Source organism: Lycorma delicatula, chromosome 1, assembly GCF_047948215.1.
Source record: "Lycorma delicatula isolate Av1 chromosome 1, ASM4794821v1, whole genome shotgun sequence".
Classification (NCBI taxonomy): Eukaryota; Metazoa; Arthropoda; class Insecta; order Hemiptera; family Fulgoridae; genus Lycorma; species Lycorma delicatula.
In genome coordinates this window covers 43628699-43638863 of record NC_134455.1, presented here as the reverse complement: position 1 = coordinate 43638863, position 10165 = coordinate 43628699, and the positions used below count along the sequence as shown (strand labels likewise).

At 53.4% G+C, this 10165-nt stretch overlaps 1 non-coding gene across 1 annotated transcript in view; it reads left to right on the top strand.

The window, feature by feature from the left end:
* The first annotated feature begins 9692 nt into the window (after positions 1-9692).
* LOC142318638 (small subunit ribosomal RNA) overlaps positions 9693-10165 on the top strand; it is a 1957-nt gene continuing 1484 nt past the window's right edge. Inside the window, exon 1 of the ribosomal RNA XR_012755005.1 lies at positions 9693-10165. This exon is cut by the window's right edge and continues 1484 nt beyond it. This is a non-coding gene — a ribosomal RNA (small subunit ribosomal RNA).

The window sequence follows — 10165 nt, the reverse complement described above, 5'->3', positions numbered from 1 at the left end:
CATCACCGGGGGGGCCGGACGGTCCGAATGGCGTCGGTCCCGGTCGAATAGCTTCGATCCCGGCTGACATATAGACGATTAGGTGAATTTTACGGTTCGGCCGAATTTTCGGTCTTCCGAAAAATATACCCCGGTCCAGAGGGCATAGGCATCACCGGGGGGGCCGGACGGTCCGAATGGCGTCGGTCCCGGTCGAATAGCTTCGATCCCGGCTGACATATAGACGATTAGGTGAATTTTACGGTTCGGCCGAATTTTCGGTCTTCCGAAAAAGATACCCCGGTCCAGAGGGCATAGGCATCACCGGGGGGGCCGGACGGTCCGAATGGCGTCGGTCCCGGTCGAATAGCTTCGATCCCGGCTGACATATAGACGATTAGGTGAATTTTACGGTTCGGCCGAATTTTCGGTCTTCCGAAAAAGATACCCCGGTCCAGAGGGCATAGGCATCACCGGGGGGGCCGGACGGTCCGAATGGCGTCGGTCCCGGTCGAATAGCTTCGATCCCGGCTGACATATAGACGATTAGGTGAATTTTACGGTTCGGCCGAATTTTCGGTCTTCCGAAAAATATACCCCGGTCCAGAGGGCATAGGCATCACCGGGGGGGCCGGACGGTCCGAATGGCGTCGGTCCCGGTCGAATAGCTTCGATCCCGGCTGACATATAGACGATTAGGTGAATTTTACGGTTCGGCCGAATTTTCGGTCTTCCGAAAAATATACCCCGGTCCAGAGGGCATAGGCATCACCGGGGGGGCCGGACGGTCCGAATGGCGTCGGTCCCGGTCGAATAGCTTCGATCCCGGCTGACATATAGACGATTAGGTGAATTTTACGGTTCGGCCGAATTTTCGGTCTTCCGAAAAAGATACCCCGGTCCAGAGGGCATAGGCATCACCGGGGGGGCCGGACGGTCCGAATGGCGTCGGTCCCGGTCGAATAGCTTCGATCCCGGCTGACATATAGACGATTAGGTGAATTTTACGGTTCGGCCGAATTTTCGGTCTTCCGAAAAATATACCCCGGTCCAGAGGGCATAGGCATCACCGAGGGGGCCGGACGGTCCGAATGGCGTCGGTCCCGGTCGAATAGCTTCGATCCCGGCTGACATATAGACGATTAGGTGAATTTTACGGTTCGGCCGAATTTTCGGTCTTCCGAAAAATATACCCCGGTCCAGAGGGCATAGGCATCACCGGGGGGGCCGGACGGTCCGAATGGCGTCGGTCCCGGTCGAATAGCTTCGATCCCGGCTGACATATAGACGATTAGGTGAATTTTACGGTTCGGCCGAATTTTCGGTCTTCCGAAAAATATACCCCGGTCCAGAGGAGACATATAGACGATTAGGTGAATTTTACGGTTCGGCGGAATTTTCGGTCTTCAAAAATACCGGATCATCACGGACGGTCCGATGGCGCGTTGATGTAGCGATGGTGAATTTGGTCGGCCTTTCGCTTCCGAAAATAGAAATCGGTCCAGAGGGCATAGGCATCACCGGGGGGCCGGACGGTCCGAATGGCGTCGGTCCCGGTCGAATAGCTTCGATCCCGGCTGACATATAGACGATTAGGTGAATTTTACGGTTCGGCGAATTTTCGGTCTTCCGAAAAATATACCCGGTCCAGAGGGCATAGGCATCACCGGGGGGGCCGGACGGTCCGAATGGCGTCGGTCCCGGTCGAATAGCTTCGATCCCGGCTGACATATAGACGATTAGGTGAATTTTACGGTTCGGCCGAATTTTCGGTCTTCCGAAAAAGATACCCGGTCCAGAGGGCATAGGCATCACCGGGGGGCCGGACGGTCCGAATGGCGTCGGTCCCGGTCGAATAGCTTCGATCCGGCTGACATATAGACGATTAGGTGAATTTTACGGTTCGGCCGAATTTTCGGTCTTCCGAAAAATATACCCCGGTCCAGAGGGCATAGGCATCACCGGGGGGGCCGGGACGGTCCGAATGGCCGTCGGTCCCGGTCGAATAGCTTCGATCCCGGCTGACATATAGACGATTAGGTGAATTTTACGGTTCGGCCGAATTTTCGGTCTCCGAAAAAGATACCCCGGTCCAGAGGGCATAGGCATCACCGGGGGGGCCGGACGGTCCGAATGGCGTCGGTCCCGGTCGAATAGCTTCGATCCCGGCTGACATATAGACGATTTAGGTGAATTTTACGGTTCGGCCGAATTTTCGGTCTTCCGAAAAATATACCCCGGTCCAGAGGGCATAGGCATCACCGGGGGGGCCGGACGGTCCGAATGGCGTCGGTCCCGGTCGAATAGCTTCGATCCCGGCTGACATATAGACGATTAGGTGAATTTTACGGTTCGGCCGAATTTTCGGTCTTCCGAAAAATATACCCCGGTCCAGAGGGCATAGGCATCACCGGGGGGGCCGGACGGTCCGAATGGCGTCGGTCCCGGTCGAATAGCTTCGATCCCGGCTGACATATAGACGATTAGGTGAATTTTACGGTTCGGCCGAATTTTCGGTCTTCCGAAAAATATACCCCGGTCCAGAGGGCATAGGCATCACCGGGGGGGCCGGACGGTCCGAATGGCGTCGGTCCCGGTCGAATAGCTTCGATCCCGGCTGACATATAGACGATTAGGTGAATTTTACGGTTCGGCCGAATTTTCGGTCTTCCGAAAAATATACCCCGGTCCAGAGGGCATAGGCATCACCGAGGGGGCCGGACGGTCCGAATGGCGTCGGTCCCGGTCGAATAGCTTCGATCCCGGCTGACATATAGACGATTAGGTGAATTTTACGGTTCGGCCGAATTTTCGGTCTTCCGAAAAATATACCCCGGTCCAGAGGGCATAGGCATCACCGGGGGGGCCGGACGGTCCGAATGGCGTCGGTCCCGGTCGAATAGCTTCGATCCCGGCTGACATATAGACGATTAGGTGAATTTTACGGTTCGGCCGAATTTTCGGTCTTCCGAAAAAGATACCCCGGTCCAGAGGGCATAGGCATCACCGGGGGGGCCGGACGGTCCGAATGGCGTCGGTCCCGGTCGAATAGCTTCGATCCCGGCTGACATATAGACGATTAGGTGAATTTTACGGTTCGGCCGAATTTTCGGTCTTCCGAAAAAGATACCCCGGTCCAGAGGGCATAGGCATCACCGGGGGGGCCGGACGGTCCGAATGGCGTCGGTCCCGGTCGAATAGCTTCGATCCCGGCTGACATATAGACGATTAGGTGAATTTTACGGTTCGGCCGAATTTTCGGTCTTCCGAAAAATATACCCCGGTCCAGAGGGCATAGGCATCACCGAGGGGGCCGGACGGTCCGAATGGCGTCGGTCCCGGTCGAATAGCTTCGATCCCGGCTGACATATAGACGATTAGGTGAATTTTACGGTTCGGCCGAATTTTCGGTCTTCCGAAAAATATACCCCGGTCCAGAGGGCATAGGCATCACCGGGGGGGCCGGACGGTCCGAATGGCGTCGGTCCCGGTCGAATAGCTTCGATCCCGGCTGACATATAGACGATTAGGTGAATTTTACGGTTCGGCCGAATTTTCGGTCTTCCGAAAAAGATACCCCGGTCCAGAGGGCATAGGCATCACCGGGGGGGCCGGACGGTCCGAATGGCGTCGGTCCCGGTCGAATAGCTTCGATCCCGGCTGACATATAGACGATTAGGTGAATTTTACGGTTCGGCCGAATTTTCGGTCTTCCGAAAAATATACCCCGGTCCAGAGGGCATAGGCATCACCGAGGGGGCCGGACGGTCCGAATGGCGTCGGTCCCGGTCGAATAGCTTCGATCCCGGCTGACATATAGACGATTAGGTGAATTTTACGGTTCGGCCGAATTTTCGGTCTTCCGAAAAATATACCCCGGTCCAGAGGGCATAGGCATCACCGGGGGGGCCGGACGGTCCGAATGGCGTCGGTCCCGGTCGAATAGCTTCGATCCCGGCTGACATATAGACGATTAGGTGAATTTTACGGTTCGGCCGAATTTTCGGTCTTCCGAAAAATATACCCCGGTCCAGAGGGCATAGGCATCACCGGGGGGGCCGGACGGTCCGAATGGCGTCGGTCCCGGTCGAATAGCTTCGATCCCGGCTGACATATAGACGATTAGGTGAATTTTACGGTTCGGCCGAATTTTCGGTCTTCCGAAAAATATACCCCGGTCCAGAGGGCATAGGCATCACCGGGGGGGCCGGACGGTCCGAATGGCGTCGGTCCCGGTCGAATAGCTTCGATCCCGGCTGACATATAGACGATTAGGTGAATTTTACGGTTCGGCCGAATTTTCGGTCTTCCGAAAAATATACCCCGGTCCAGAGGGCATAGGCATCACCGAGGGGGCCGGACGGTCCGAATGGCGTCGGTCCCGGTCGAATAGCTTCGATCCCGGCTGACATATAGACGATTAGGTGAATTTTACGGTTCGGCCGAATTTTCGGTCTTCCGAAAAATATACCCCGGTCCAGAGGGCATAGGCATCACCGGGGGGGCCGGACGGTCCGAATGGCGTCGGTCCCGGTCGAATAGCTTCGATCCCGGCTGACATATAGACGATTAGGTGAATTTTACGGTTCGGCCGAATTTTCGGTCTTCCGAATAAGATACCCCGGTCCAGAGGGCATAGGCATCACCGGGGGGGCCGGACGGTCCGAATGGCGTCGGTCCCGGTCGAATAGCTTCGATCCCGGCTGACATATAGACGATTAGGTGAATTTTACGGTTCGGCCGAATTTTCGGTCTTCCGAAAAATATACCCCGGTCCAGAGGGCATAGGCATCACCGAGGGGGCCGGACGGTCCGAATGGCGTCGGTCCCGGTCGAATAGCTTCGATCCCGGCTGAGATATAGCGATTTTTTTGTTGTTGGGCATGCACAGATTGTTCGGGGGTGTCGTAGTCTTTTACTGCGGAGAATTGTCATTGTCCGGCTTGAAAACATTTTCTCGGACTCTGTCGCCGTCGGGCATGCACGGATATTTAACTTTTTTTTTGTTGGGCATGCACGGTTTAGGCGGGATGTCGTTGTCTTTTACTGCGGAGAATTTGTCATTGTCCGGCTTGAAAACATTTTCTCGGACTCTGTCGCCGTCGGGCATGCACGGATATTTAAATTTTTTTTTGTCGGGCATGCACGGTTTAGGCGGGATGTCGTTGTCTTTTACTGCGGAGAATTTGTCATTGTCCGGCTTGAAAACATTTTCTCGGACTCTGTCGCCGTCGGGCATGCACGGATATTTAACTTTTTTTTTGTTGGGCATGCACGGTTTAGGCGGGATGTCGTTGTCTTTTACTGCGGAGAATTTGTCATTGTCCGGCTTGAGAACATTTTCTCGGACTCTGTCGCCGTTGGGCATGCACGTATATTTAAGTTTTTTTTTTTGTTGGGCATGCACTATTTAGGCGGGATGTCGTAGTCTTTTACTGCGGAGAATTTGTCATTGTCCGGCTTGAAAACATTTTCTCGGACTCTGTCGCCGTTGGGCATGCACGGATATTTAAGTTTTTTTTTTTGTTGGGCATGCACTATTTAGGCGGGATGTCGTAGTCTTTTACTGCGGAGAATTTGTCATTGTCCGGCTTGAGAACATTTTCTCGGACTCTGTCGCCGTTGGGCATGCACGGATATTTAACTTTTTTTTTTTTGTTGGGCATGCACATTTTAGGCGGGATGTCGTAGTCTTTTACTGCGGAGAATTTGTCATTGTCCGGCTTGAAAACATTTTCTCGGACTCTGTCGCCGTTGGGCATGCACGGATATTTAACTTTTTATTTTTTGTTGGGCATGCACATTTTAGGCGGGATGTCGTAGTCTTTTACTGCGGAGAATTTGTCATTGTCCGGCTTGAGAACATTTTCTCGGACTCTGTCGCCGTTGGGCATGCACGGATATTTAACTTTTTTTTTTTGTTGGGCATGCACATTTTAGGCGGGATGTCGTAGTCTTTTACTGCGGAGAATTTGTCATTGTCCGGCTTGAGAACATTTTCTCGGACTCTGTCGCCGTTGGGCATGCACGGATATTTAACTTTTTTTTTTTGTTGGGCATGCACATTTTAGGCGGGATGTCGTAGTCTTTTACTGCGGAGAATTTGTCATTGTCCGGCTTGAGAACATTTTCTCGGACTCTGTCGCCGTTGGGCATGCACGGATATTTAACTTTTTTTTTTTGTTGGGCATGCACATTTTAGGCGGGATGTCGTAGTCTTTTACTGCGGAGAATTTGTCATTGTCCGGCTTGAGAACATTTTCTCGGACTCTGTCGCCGTTGGGCATGCACGGATATTTAACTTTTTTTTTTGTTGGGCATGCACATTTTAGGCGGGATGTCGTAGTCTTTTACTGCGGAGAATTTGTCATTGTCCGGCTTGAGAACATTTTCTCGGACTCTGTCGCCGTTGGGCATGCACGGATATTTAACTTTTTTTTTTGTTGGGCATGCACATTTTAGGCGGGATGTCGTTGTCTTTTACTGCGGAGAATTTGTCATTGTCCGGCTTGAGAACATTTTCTCGGACTCTGTCGCCGTTGGGCATGCACGGATATTTAACTTTTTTTTTTGTTGGGCATGCACATTTTAGGCGGGATGTCGTAGTCTTTTACTGCGGAGAATTTGTCATTGTCCGGCTTGAGAACATTTTCTCGGACTCTGTCGCCGTTGGGCATGCACGTTTCTTTAACTTTTTTTTGTTGTTGGCCATGCACGTTTCTTTTATTTTTATTTTTTTGACAGAAATTTTTCTAAGTCGATAGGGGACGGGTTCCCTCTCTATTCGAGAATGTTTTCGCATTCATTCGTCGCATATATCCTTTTCAGCTTTAACTTTTAGTACATTTCGTACCGATGTGTGACCCACTCGGAGTCAATTTTGAGAGTATTATAAGGGGATATGGTCTTGGCTTGGGGCCCCCCCCGACGTGCCTTCGCTACACGGCGTTCAGTTATCTTGCGTTTCTGTTTCACCGGGCGTCCGGTGCGTCTTCCTTGCCTACTTCTCTCGTTCGCGGCGGCTGTTTATGCTGGTCTTTGCTGGTTATTCGGCCGCTCGGCGGGTTTTTCGCTGGTTCAGCTGGCAAATGTTCTCCGGCCTCGGCTTTTGTGCATTTGTTCGAGCTCAGTTGCGGTCGTCCTTAGCATTCGCCCTTTATGCTCGGTAGCCGAAAGTAAGTTGTCGTCGTGCGCGTAGCGCGTGCATTGTGGTCCTCTCTGGTATTGAACGGGTCGTCGGGGTGATTATACGAAATGTATTTTCATTTGGGCGTGGTTTAAGTGACCTGCTTCTTAACTCGCTTCGCCGTCGTCCTTTGAGGCCGCCTTTAGACACATTTAGGCTATCTTGCATCGTTTCCCGGAGTGCTAAGTCGACGTCCCGCTTTGTTGCTCGTAGCACGTTTGTCGATTAACGGGCTGTAGCAGAGCTTTTTAGACGGTAAGCGGTGTTTTTCGCCTTGTCGGGGTGGTTGTTTTTGCTTCCATTCGTAGTAGAGCGTTGCTCTCCCTAACCCGACTCGGTCGCTATTCCGCTCGTTTTTTTTTTGCCAGCTGCCGCCTAGATCACGGATTGCTTTGTTATTGCGCCCGTCCGGCAGACGAACCGCTTGCTGACCAGTAATTCTTGTGTTCGCCACAGTTATTGGCTGCTATTCGGTTTCATTGCTGTGTACGGGGAAGCTGTCGAGCTCTCTGCGGTTTACGCTACACAGGCCGGCTAGGTCATCCATCGGGTGAAAGTTTTCACATTCGCGCCTTGAGATCATTGTTCGGTGTTCTATCGTCATTGCTTTCGGTGCTGTACCGGTGAAAGACCTCCGGCGTCCATTTGCGCTTTTCTGTTTTGCTGTCTGTGGGTGCGGCGAGCCGCTGCTTTCGGCCGGCTGTATCCCTTCGTAGAAGGGGCCAGTATCGGTTTGGTTTTTGCGGTAGGCTTGCCCACTGGATCAGTTTGCGATGTTCAGATTGCTCGATGGATTTAGTTGTGCTCTTCATCGGGCGAAGTCTTTCGCACTCGCGCCTTGAGAGCTATATTCGGTGTTTTATCCGTTTGTTGCTTTCGGCTGCTGTACCGATGCGAGCAGTCTGCTTTCGCGCATAGGCGAGCCTGGTTTTCAATTGGCATGCCTTCGCGTTGGCCACAGTGTTAGTCCGATATTCGGATACCTGCGGTGTGTGCGCTTCACTGGCGTTCGGTTGAACTCTGCATCGGGTGAAATATTTCACACTCGCGGCCTCGAGAGCTAAAAGTTCGGTGTTATATCGGCTCTGCTTTCGGCTGCTGTACCGGTGCGAGCCCTCCGGCGTCGGCCGTAGCGTATTTCTGCGGGACCGTTTACGGACTCTGCGAGCCGCTTCTTTCGGCCGCCCTGTGGATCTTTTCTCGACATCGCGGCTTTCATTTGCTTTTCGCCAGTTCGGGCGTCGCCCGCAGTTGCGCACCCGGCGAGCCGCTTCTTTCGGCCGGCTGTACCCTTCCTGGAAGGGCCGGTATCGGTCTGGTTTTTGCGGCAGGCTCACCGTGCGTGTCTGCGGTCACAGTAACAGTCCCGCTGTTCGGACTGCGGTCGGTTTTACTCTGCATCGGGTGAAATATTTCACACTCGCGGCCTCGAGAGCTGGTGTTATATCGGCTTTCGGCTGCTGTACTGGTGCGAGCCTTCCGGCCTCGGCCGTTCGTGGATTTGGCGAGCCGCTTCTTTCGGCCGGTATAGGTCTGGTTTTTGCGGCAGGCTCGCCCTGTGATTCGTTTTGCGATTCGCCCTATCTGGTCGTCTGCCTGTGTAAAGGTCTTGATGTTGGGGGACCTGCGTTCTTCGCAACGCCCGCTGATCTGTCGTGCTCAGCTTAGGGTGAAAATTCTTTTCACATTCGCCGCCTCGAGAGCTACAATTCGGTGTTGTATCCGCATTGCTTGCTTTCGGCCGCTGTACCTATGCGAGCCTTCAGACTTTGGCCGTCGCGTTGTTCCGTAGGATTGTTTACGGGCGCGGCGAGCTACTGCTTTCGGCCGGCCGTACCCTTCCACGAAGGGCCGGCATCGGCTTGGTTTTTGCGGTATGCTTGCCCCCTAAATGGGTTGGCGTAGTCACATGTCAGGCAATCCGCGGCCCTCATTGCTCGGAGACTTGAGTGCGAAAAGCTGCAGTCTTGCAGTCCAGTATGCCAGTTTCCCGCGGCTTGAGGCGTATTTCACGCGGTTGCTCTGGCGGGATAACGCTTGTGACGCCGGCTCTTCGGGCCGGTTATTTAGTTTGCCGGAGTTAAGGTCGGTCCCCGCCTTGCGAGGTGTACCGTTTTCCTTCCTCCGGTCTCTCCGCTGAATTTCTCTGCACCCTCTTTTTTCCGCGGCGATTACGACCATTTTGCGCTTTCGGCCGTGCATCCTCTCAGAAGGAGCGCCGGTCTTATTTAAACGGTTATCCGCGCGCATGAAGCGCGGTCAACGTTAGACGGGCGGCCTGTTCGGCCGTCCTGACGTGCGTGTGGAATTAAGAAAGGAAACTATCGACCGTTGTTCTCTTTTGATGATAGACTATCTATCTGCGGTTCGGTCGCTACGCCGTACGGCTAGCCCGATAATGTTTTGCGGACTACCGGCCGCCGGGTCGCTTTGGCGTGCCCTCCGGCCGGCCGGCCGGGCGGCGTTCGTCGGCGGACTCAGTCCGCCGTTCGTTCGCCGTTCCGGCAGCGGGAAGCTTTTGTTTAGCTCCCTGGTTGATCCTGCCAGTAGTCATATGCTTGTCTCAAAGATTAAGCCATGCAAGTCTCAGTACAAGCCGAACTAAGGTGAAACCGCAAAAGGCTCATTAAATCAGTTATGGTTCCTTGGATCGTACAATCCATTACTTGGATAACTGTGGTAATTCTAGAGCTAATACATGCAAACAGAGTCCCGACCAGAAATGGAAGGGACGCTTTTATTAGATCAAAACCAATCGACGTCCGTCTTCCTCCGGGTCGACGGCGCCGTACTCCTTGGTGACTCTGAATAACTTTTGGCAGATCGCACGGTCTTCGAACCGGCGACGCATCCTTCAAATGTCTGCCTTATCAACTGTCGATGGTAGGTTCTGCGCCTACCATGGTTGTAACGGGTAACGGGGAATCAGGGTTCGATTCCGGAGAGGGAGCCTGAGAAACGGCTACCACATCCAAGGAAGGCAGCAGGCGCGCAAATTAC